The following is a 10,371-nucleotide window of genomic DNA, read 5'->3' as shown; positions in this document are numbered from 1 at the left end:
AACGGCTCTCAGTGAGGCTCCAGTTCGATCTTCTTAGTAAAGATCCGTTCAGAAGAACCGGATCGTTCCTGAATGTCACATCACTATATTGCATACTTTTGGACACAGTGTTGTCCCATATATGGGACACGTTATTTAACATCTCCGCACAATCATTAACCACAGTGAATAACCTTTTTCTTTTCATCACAATGCTTATGTGTCTCTGTACAGCTAGCTTTGCTAACATCACGTCATCGGAGCTTACCTTCTTTGAGCTACTTTTCTAAGTGACGGAAAAGTAAGACGTTGTCCCCACCATCTGTGAAAGCGAAGCGCTGCTGAGTTAGCTGTGGCCATCGGATTTCTTATGATTTATGGAGCGCTATTATATTACTGACTGTTAGACAGACATCTTCTGCCGCTCAGAGGAAACCACTGCGCATGTCTGAGAGAGCGAGTGAAAGGAGGGGAGTAACAGAAACACATGATTGGTAAGTCACGTTCTTGGTTGGATTTTAATCGGTGCGTTTTGCATCCACTGAAAACAAAGATGTTAACAAATAAACTGAACAGAAAGCTGTAAGCTCAGTGATATTTTCACAGTTGCGGTCTTGAATGTTCTTGAAATAAAATGCCGAGTCCTCAGCGCCCGAGACCGAGACCATCAACAAATGATCTCGAGATCAAGATGAGTCCTACAACACTGTCCTCAGTCAGTTATATAATGTCAGTTATATAATGTTAGTTATATAATGCCCCACCACGTTGATAGGCCACCCTATAACTCCGCCTTTATAATATCCACTTCAGCTTGTATGGTCTTTGAGCTGTTAGCAATTTCGGAACGGACCGCTTGCAGTTTGGATCTTATAGCTTAAAAATCTTCCGTTAGTGCGCCTTTAAGTTCGTCTCTTATCACTTTAGCGATTTCTCCTCTCAGTGACAATGAAACGTTTGCTTTAATTCCTTCGTTACTCATGTTTGGACCTTCAGGCCCAGTGGTTGTCGGTGGGTCCGCGTCGCCTGAGTATCGTGGGCCTAGCAGGCCTTACAGCTTCCCTATCTATACTTTTGCAGTCTTTTGGCCATTCAGGATGATTTTGTTCAGGTTGTCCAGCTGTTTATGACCCTAAGGTCATTTTTTGCAGGAGGTCTGAAAACTATGTCTTACGCCACATCTTGCTCACCAGCGCCCCCTGCAATCATATGTTTTGATTGTTTAAAGTGATTCCATTGATCTTTTTCCACTAAATGTTGATTTCATTAAATTTGCAGCTTTATTTGTGTCTGTTTTTTGTACATTTTAACCCCCAGGTTTGATAAATTACATTGCGTGTCCAGATGGTCTTTGCCCGGCTCTCTATCAAATTTTAGAACCCATTCTGGCCTGCAAGTCAAAAGGTTTGCCCAGCCCTGCTCTACTGGTAGACAAAGCGCCGTTTCTGCTCCACCCACAGTGAACACTCACACCGAACGGCTGCTTAAAGCTGCAGCACGTAACTTAAAAAAAGAAAGATTTTACATATGTGTTAAAACTTTCACTATGTAATAACATGAGATGGAAAATCTTCTCAAGTCCTGAGTCTGCTGGAGAGGCAGGAAATGTTGGACTCTGGCTTTGAATGAAATGACGGACCTGAAAATATCTGAATAGATCGGTTTTTGTAAGTGATATTGGCAAAAATACCATCTATATAAAAATGGTCACATGTAGCCAAACCATTCCTCCTCCACAGAGCGAAGGTGCGGTCCATCCTGGCAGCAGGGAAAAGGTGATTATTACAAATAGGCCTATATGTAGAAAATTATTTTAGATTAAAATGTTGTCTGAATTGTATCCATATCCTAAGAGAGGAAGATACTTCAGGGTTAGAGGTGAATGTCGAGGGTAATCCAGCAGTAACCAAAGCAGGAAGTGAGGTAGATGTGCAGGAATTTGCTTCAGTTTTACACCAATCCAGTTGTGGACTATGAATATATGACTTTTTGAATATTAGATGCCCAGTAATAGTTTCTCATAAAGCCTTCATCTCTAGGCCTTTCTAAAAATTCTCAGCGAATTCTAGCGTTTTATTTGCCCAGAGAAAAGGAGAGAATAATTTATTTAAAGACTGGAAAAAAAGATTTATATAGGAATATTGGGAGACACTGAAACAGATACAAAAAACGAGGTAATACATTCATTTTTATACAGCTAATTCTACCTGGAAGAGATAAACAGAGACCGGACCATCTCTGAAAATCAGCCTCCAATTTAAGCAAGAGAGGTTTGAAGTTCTTTTCATAGAGATCGGACAAAGCGTGGGTGATGTGTATGCCTAAATGCTTAAATCCAGACTTTGATATATGGAAGGGGAGCGCATTGTCTGGTAGCTGAAGGGCTAAATAATTAATTGGAAAGCATTCACTCTTAGAAAAGTTTAATTTGTAACCTGAGAAACTCCCAAAGTCATTCAGGATATTGACAATATTATGAATACATGACACTAGGTCAGAAATATACAAAAGTAAGTCGTCGGCGTATAAAGAGATTTTATGTTCGGTTTCGAACCTACGGATACCAAAGATATTGGGGGTTGTCCTAAATTTTATTGATAGAGGCTCAATAGCTAATGCAAATAAAAGTGGGCTAAGAGGGCAGCCCTGGTGTATGCCCCTTCAGAGAGAAAATAGATGGGAAGATATCGTATTTGTAATTACTGATGCTTTGGGTGATCAATATAATAAACGTATCCAGGTTATAAAATTTAAACCAAAGCCAAATTTTTCCAGTACAGTAAATAAATAACTAAATTCCACTCGGTCAAATGCTTTCTCCGCTTCCATAGAGGCAACTACTTCAGGAGTCTCCCCAGACGCAGGGGAATAAATGACATTTAAAAGTTTGTGAATATTTGTGAAGGACTGACAACCCTTTATAAAACCGGTTTGTTCTGCTGAGACGATGTTGGGTACAACATTCTCTAGCCTCGATGCTAGCAGTTTGGCTAAAACTTTAACATCAACATTAAGCAAAGACATAGGCCGGTACGAGCCACAATCATCTGGGTCCTTGCCTGGCTTTAAAAGAAGTGAAATGGAAGCCTCTGTTAGAGTTTGTGGTAAAAGGTTCTGATTAAACGTCTCAAGTAACGGGAGCAAGTTGGAGAGAAAACTTTTTATAAAACTCAATGCTATAGCCGTCTGGTCCAGGTGATTTGCCACTCTGCATTTTATGAATGGAGTCAGCAATCTTGTAGCTTTATGGCTTCTTCAAGACTGTCTTTGGCCACTAGCTACTTGTGGTATATCAATGTTATCAAAGCAGGTCATCATTTTTTATTTATCTTGCGGTGAAGAAGATGTGTACAGTTTGGAATAGAAATCTCTAAAGTTATTGTTTAACTCTGTTAGGTCTACAGTCAAGGATTGTGAAGTATTACGTATCTGGGTATTAGACGGGACGCTGATTTACATTTAAGCTGATAAGCCAAAGGACAGCCTGCTTTGTCTCCATGTTCATAATATTGTCCTTTTAACCAAAGTTGGTGTTTTTCTGTTATTTCTGTTGACAACAGGTAGGTCACATTGGGTGGTCAGTGTAACCCTTTCTTTATATAACTGAGGTATTGGGGTAGTAGAATATTGTTGGTCAATTTGTCTTATTGATTCCAGGAGTTCTTTTGCTTTTTGTTTTCTTTCCTTACTGCGTGAAATAGAATAAGAAATGATCTTCCCTCTTATAACTACCGTGTTTTCTGCACTATAAGGTGCACCGGATTATAAGGCGCACAGAATAGACACTACAGTAGAGGCTGGAGTTACGTTATGCACCCACTAGATGGAGCTGCACTAAAGGGAATATCAACCAAACAGTCCGACTCCGGTCGGTGAGGAGAGCCTTCCTGGGCCGGACGATGGCCACCCTTCTCCGTTCGCCCACAGCCTGTTGGTGGAGAACCTGGTGCTAAACGACCTGCAGACGACCCGATTCTAGACGGTCGGTAGGTAGATGGGTCAGTCAGACTTTATTAACAAACCAGCGTTCTGACAACTATCCCAGCATGCACCGCGCGCTTCTTCTACGGGCGAAAATGAAGTCAGTGGCTGCTTACCGTAGTTGCTAGACCTGTTGTGGCTCAATGTTGGTCCATATATAAGGGGCACTGAAGGTTTTTGAGGAAACTGAAGGTTTTTGGGTGCACCTTATAGTGCGGGAAATACGGAACTTTAAGTGTTTCCCACAATGTAGATGGGGATATGGAATCAGATCTGTTGAAGTATATAAACTCATCTATTTCTTTACCAATAATTCACAGAAGTGACTGTCTGATAGTAGGGATGTGTCTAATCTCCAAACTCTTGGTTGTGTGACATTTTGAGAGAACGAAATATCCAGGGAAACTGGTGCATGGTCAGATTTGACAATTGTATTATATTCAGTTCTCTTTGGAGAAGTGTCTTACCAATGAGGAAAAAATCAATGCGACTGTATGTGTGGTGAACATGTGAAAAATAGGAGAATTCCTTTTTGCGAGGGTTAAAGAACCTCCATGGATCAACCCAACCTGCGTTATCAGCAAACTCACCAAGAGCAAGTGACATTTTAGAGTGTGTCAAAGTTCTAGGGCTAGAACGGTCCACAGCTGGGTCCATAACTGTGTTAAAGTCACCTGATAGAATAAGACTATGTCTGTTTAAGTCTGAGAAAAGAGAGGTGAGTTTATGTATAAAGCTAACGTCATCCCAGTTTGGGGCATAAATACTAGCTAGAATTACTGGAGAGTTAAACAGCGACCCAGATGATATCACAAATCGTCCCTGGGGGTCAGAAATGGCCTGAGATGGTGTAAACAATATTTTTTTGTGGATCAAGATGGCTGCCCCTCGTGCCTTATTATTAAAGTTAGAATGGAAACTCTGTCCAATCCAGTTCCTCTAAGCCTGATATGATCTGCTATTTTCAAATGGGTTTCTTGTAAAATATTATTTCTGCGTTTAGCCTCTTTAAGTGAGAAAAAATCTTTGCTCTCTTGTTAGGCCCATTCATTCCTTTCACATTCCAGGTAAGAGTTACACCTATATCTGCCCTGACATTATCAATGTCGTGCAATATATGACATGTTAAGAAATGAAAAGCAGGTTGAGCACCCCCAAGCGTCTGTCGATAGCAAATAAAAAACCTAAATACTATGAGACAGCAGTATAAAGTCTCTGTTCAATAGAAACAAAAGAAACATTAACACTTTCATAAAAATAAATCTCCCTCTAACCCTAACAAAACATATCCCATCCCTGCCCCCAGAACATGGGCAGACTGCAGGTTCTCTTCTAACTCCTGAGCCGTCCGATACACCCTCTCCTTTCAACCTGCGAAGAGCCTATGGCCTTTTAACAGTGATGCCTTGTATTAGCGGAAACCATTTCGATATTAAAATTAAAGTGAAAAGCATGCAGTCAAGCAGACCGTTAATGGGCATTCAGTCACATTTAGTAAATAAGCAAAAGGGGAACAGAAAGAAGATACCCAAAATTCTCAAAACCAATTCGATTACCCAAAGTAGAGTTGGCAAAAGTTCAGAATCACATACATGTTAGAACGTCCTCCAAGCAGTAAGGTGGTTTCAGTGCATCAGATATGTGCGACCCGACCAATCCATGTCAGTCCTTCTGTCCAATCACCTGCTGATCGCAGTAAGCCCGTGCTTCCTCTGGCGTATTGAAGTCGAGAGATTTTAGCTGAGTAGCGCAAGTGAAATTTTATACCCCTGTTGTAGAGTGCTTGTTTAACGCCGTTGAATTCAGCACGCTTCCTCGACAGGGCAGCGCTGTAGTCAGGGTACAGCCTCAGTGTAGCGCCCAGGTAGGTTATTGTGTGCTGCCTTGCCCATTTCAGTAGCCGATCTTTCTCCTGGTGCCTTAGAAAGCACACCACAAACGGACGCGGAGGGTGGTTAGCAGCGCTGGGTTTTGCACCCACCCTGTGTGCTCGCTCCAGCACCGGGGCAGAGTCATTACTGCCGGTGAACTCCATTAGCACATTCGTCATGAAGTTAACAGTATTCCCCACACCTTCACTGCCTTCTGGAATATTTATAATCCTCAAGTTGTTGTGGCGTGACCTGTTTTCTAGATCCTCAATGTGATTCAAGAGTGCCACATTTTGGGCTTTTAGAGCCTCAACAGCAGATTCGGTTGCACAAATCTTAGAATTATCACCTGCGAGTGATTCTGAAGCGGTTAGGCGTTGTTGCATAGAGCCCACCGTTTCTGTCAGAGCACTCACCGAAGCTTGTAACGGCACCAGTGATTCTTGAATGAGGGTAGAGTTGTCTTCTTTTAAACTTTCTCGTTGCTTGGCTAATTCTTGCACTAGCTGGGTCATGGTTATTCCGTCACTTTTGGAAGGGCTAGCGTTGGAGCCCATAGTGGCTAGCTTACTAGCAATGGTGTTCCGCGTGGTCTTCGAGGTTTGTTTTTGATTGCAGGTAGCCATTATCAGGCCAAGGCCGCTCAACACCGTAACGCGCACAAGATACACCAATCCTGTGGTAAAGGTTTTAGGTTTGGTCACATAAGTTACAAGTTGGGTCGGAGCTCTTCACACTCGCTGCCTACTCCCTTCATGACCCAAACCAGAAGTCAAACATGCATTTCTTAGAATCCTGTATTTGTTTTCTAATATTCTTTCCTTGCTTTGGTTCCCAGTCTTGGGGTTTTATTTTTGGTTTTCAGAGCTTGAAGCTGTTAGTTTGTGGGGATGGCGTCTCCAGAGCCGCCGCCCCTCTCTGAGGATTGGGATTTGGGTCCAACCTGATCCGACGATCCCAGTTGAAACGGTTCTGTTGGTGATCTAGTTGGTCACAGTAATTTAATTTATGCTTCCAGAATGAATAAAGGAGTCGTGATATTTTTAAAAGAGGAGCGTTTTGAACCAGCTGATTGTCAGCGGGGTGTCAGTAGGTGGAGACCTGCAGGTGTCGCCCTCCACCCGGGGTATTGTCTTGATGTGCCGCCGTTGCTTTGTGGATGAGCTCCAACCACCGGCGACTCCTCTGCACCTCCGCTCACCTCAACCTGAGCTTCCTGATTTTTGTGCGGGCAAGAAGCCCGTTTATGTCCAACATCCCCACATTCAGAGCATTTCATACTCCCAGTACTCGCATAAACCATGTAAGATCCTTCTTCATATTTCACTCTGAAAGAAACTTCTAGCGTCTGTGTAGCAGTTTAAGAACATGAAAACCTGCCTCCTGAAAGACTGAACGTGTTTCAGTTTGTCATGTTTACATCCCAAACCAACAGTTTTAAAACCACTGGATCTCTTTCTGCTGAGGGCGGGGCGTTTCCTCAGTCAGCTGGATCTGATGCCGGGAGGGAAGCAGTGGTCTGAATAAACACCCTGGTCTGGAGGATGCTGGGAAAACTGGAACCGATGTTCCCAAGGACTCCTCAGATGGGAGCAATCTGGATATAGAAACAGATCAGACGGCTGGTTGTGGTGCTGCCGAGTGTCAGCAAATAAAGCAAAAGGTTCAAAGCGACTGAAAACTCAGAAATAAGATGATGATTAAAGTGCACTGGGTGACCTTCTCTCTACTGTCTCTGTCTGTCTTCCTTCTCTTTTTCACCTATATGAGTAACATCAGGGTGGGAACTTTAAATATCAATGGTGGGAGGGATCCACATAAAAAGATGGTTAGTTTAGAGACGATTAGGCAAAAGAAACTTGATGTTGTGTTTTTACCAGAGACGCAGACCATGGAAACGAGGTGGAGTGGGTTTGAGTTGGACCAGGTCATCTGCTGCTGTAGCAGTTTTATTCTCACCTGGTTTACTTGGATTTTCTTTGTTCAAGTAATATTAAATACAGATCGTATTGGCATTTTAATACGAAACTACTTAATGATATTTTCTTTTGTCAAAGTTTTAGTAACTTTTGGCAACTATGGAAAACAAAAAAATCAGAGTTTATGTCTCTAACTGAGTGGTGGGAGGTTGGAAAGGCTCAGATCAGAGTTTTGTCAACAATATACAAGTTATTCTACAGATAAAATTAAAAAAGTGATTCAGAATTTAGAAAATGAGATTAAAGAATTAGAAAATAACTTGTCAACTGATGCTAATAATCAACTTAAACTTAAGAAAGATCAGTTAAGTTGTTTTTTACATGAAAGAGCCAAAGGGGCTTTAGTTCGGTCCAGGTTTACTACGGTGAAGGACATGGATGCCTCGCCATCTTTCTTTTTTAATTTGGAGAGGAGTGTCAGCCGGGCGAAGCAGCTGGTTTGCCTCCGACTTCCTGATGGAGCGCTGACTGCTGATGCCAGCACTATGAAAGAACATGCTGTGGCCTTCTACAGTGATCTCTACAAGAAGCAGACCTGTAGCAGAAGCTCTATGGAGACTTTGCTGGATGATCTTCCTCAGCTTACCGCTGCAGATCGGGATGTTCTGGATGCTGGAGTTTCAATGGAAGAACTGACTGCTGCAGTTGGTCAGATGGTTTCTGGAAAGAGTCCAGGCTTAGATGGTTTACCTGCAGACTTCTACAAACATTTTTGGAGGCTGTTGGGAGAGGACTTATGGGAGGTGCTGCAGGAGTGCACTGTAACAGGCATCTTACCATCATCCTGTCGGCAAGCTGTTCTTTCCCTACTTCCAAAAAAAGGCGACTTGACTCTGTTGAAGAACTGGAGGCCGGTTTCTCTCCTGTGTGTGGACTACAAGTTATTTTCTAAAGTGCTTTCTAACAGGTTGAGGACTATTCTAGAACTTATCATACATAGAGATCAATCTTATTGTGTACCTGAAAGATCTATTAAGGACAATCTTTTTCTTTTAAGAGATTTGTTTGACATTTGTAAATTATATGAAATTGATGTTGGAATTATTTCTTTGGATCAGGAAAAAGCCTTTGATAGAGTCGATCATTGTTTTCTTTTTTCTACATTAAGAGCATTTGGATTTGGTGAAGGTATTATTTCTTTATTGAGTTTATTATATAATGAAGTGTTTTGTGTTGTTAAAGTTGGGGGAGGATTAAGTCGTCCTGTTAAAGTTCAAAGAGGTGTTAAACCAGGCTGTCCCATATCTGGGCAGTTGGACTCTATTGTAGTTGAGCCTTTTTTACTTAAAGTTCGCTCCACCCTCACTGGCCTTGTTCTTCCAGGTTTGCCTCATAATTGTAAAGTCTCTGCTTATGCTGACGACATTAACATTTTTATTAAGAACCAGAATGACGTTATGGGTCTTCAGCATTGTTTAGAGCTTTATGAAAAAGCTCCTTCAGCTAAAGTTAACTGGGAGAAAAGTTCTGCTTTAAAAGTTGGCCCGTGGAAAAATAGAAATCTCCCCGTATTGCCAGGAAATATTCACTGGGTCGATCAGGGCGTAAAATTTTTGGGGGTTCATTTGGGAACAGAAGCTGTTTTGAGAAAAAATTGGGAGGGTGTCATAGAGAGTGTGTGCCAGATTATCTAAATGGAAATGGTTGCTACCTCAGCTATCTTACAGGGGAAGAGTCTTGGTAGTTAATAACTTGGTTGCTTCGGCCCTCTGACTGTGTTGACGCCGCCATCCTCTCTTATACAACGTCTCCAAAGGACTCTAGTGGATTTTTTTCTGGTCTGGATGCCATTGGGTGAGAGCTGCTGCATTGTATCTACCTGTGGAGGAGGGAGGACAAGGACTTATTGACATCATGTCGCGGATCGCGGCTTTCAGGCTTCAAACTCTGCAGAAGCTGTTATATGGAGTTGGACTGCCATGTTGGATACGGCGCGTCTTCTGCTAAGGAAAGCAGGTCGTATGGGATTTGATAAACATCTCTTTCTGCTGAGACAAGGATCTTTGGATTTGACTGGTCACCCCGTTCTACCAATCTGTGCTAAACGCTTGGAAGATTCTCACCTTTGAGAGAGAGACTGAGGCAACACCTGGAATGTGGGTTTTTGAAGAGCCTCTGTTTGAAAACAGTTTCCTCTCATCACAGCTCCTCTCATCTGGTACGCTAAGGTCTAGGATGAGGGAAGCAGGCTGTGTGAAGCTGGGTCACCTGATGAAGCTGCCCAGTCTGATGGAGAGTCTGCACATACGGTCCAACAGACTCGCATTAAGGCTGAAAGAAGAAACGTGTGCCTCTCTGCCAGTTTCCATCAGAGCGTTTGCTGTTAACAGTACTCTGTCTGACCAATGGGATGATGAATACGTGTTTCCTTCCCTGATCGTCTCTCCTGCAGTGGATCAGTGGCAGGATGAGCCAGAGAAGTTGTTGTCTCTCCAAGCGACACCTTTGGGTTGTTTTGAAGGCCTGGGGAGGAAAGGTTTGTACCATGTCTGTGTGAAAGTGCTGAATCTACGCTCTCTGGCAGAAGTGAGGGTGTCGAAGTGGCTTGAGTTTTTTGACTC

General features: G+C 42.6%; 1 long non-coding RNA gene across 1 annotated transcript in view; it reads right to left on the bottom strand.

Moving 5' to 3' along the window:
- LOC106941813 (uncharacterized) overlaps nucleotides 1-10,371 on the bottom strand; it is a 17,348-nt gene that overhangs the window by 1,811 nt on the left and 5,166 nt on the right. Inside the window, exon 2 of the long non-coding RNA XR_001423461.1 lies at nucleotides 5,805-5,807. This is a non-coding gene — a long non-coding RNA (uncharacterized LOC106941813). The remainder of the gene's footprint in view (nucleotides 1-5,804; nucleotides 5,808-10,371) is intronic.

The sequence above is a fragment of the Poecilia latipinna genome, unplaced genomic scaffold (assembly GCF_001443285.1).
Source record: "Poecilia latipinna isolate Pla-1442-1.1 unplaced genomic scaffold, P_latipinna-1.0 Scaffold3880, whole genome shotgun sequence".
NCBI classification, from domain to species: Eukaryota; Metazoa; Chordata; class Actinopteri; order Cyprinodontiformes; family Poeciliidae; genus Poecilia; species Poecilia latipinna.
This window is presented reverse-complemented; position numbering and strand designations above follow the sequence as displayed.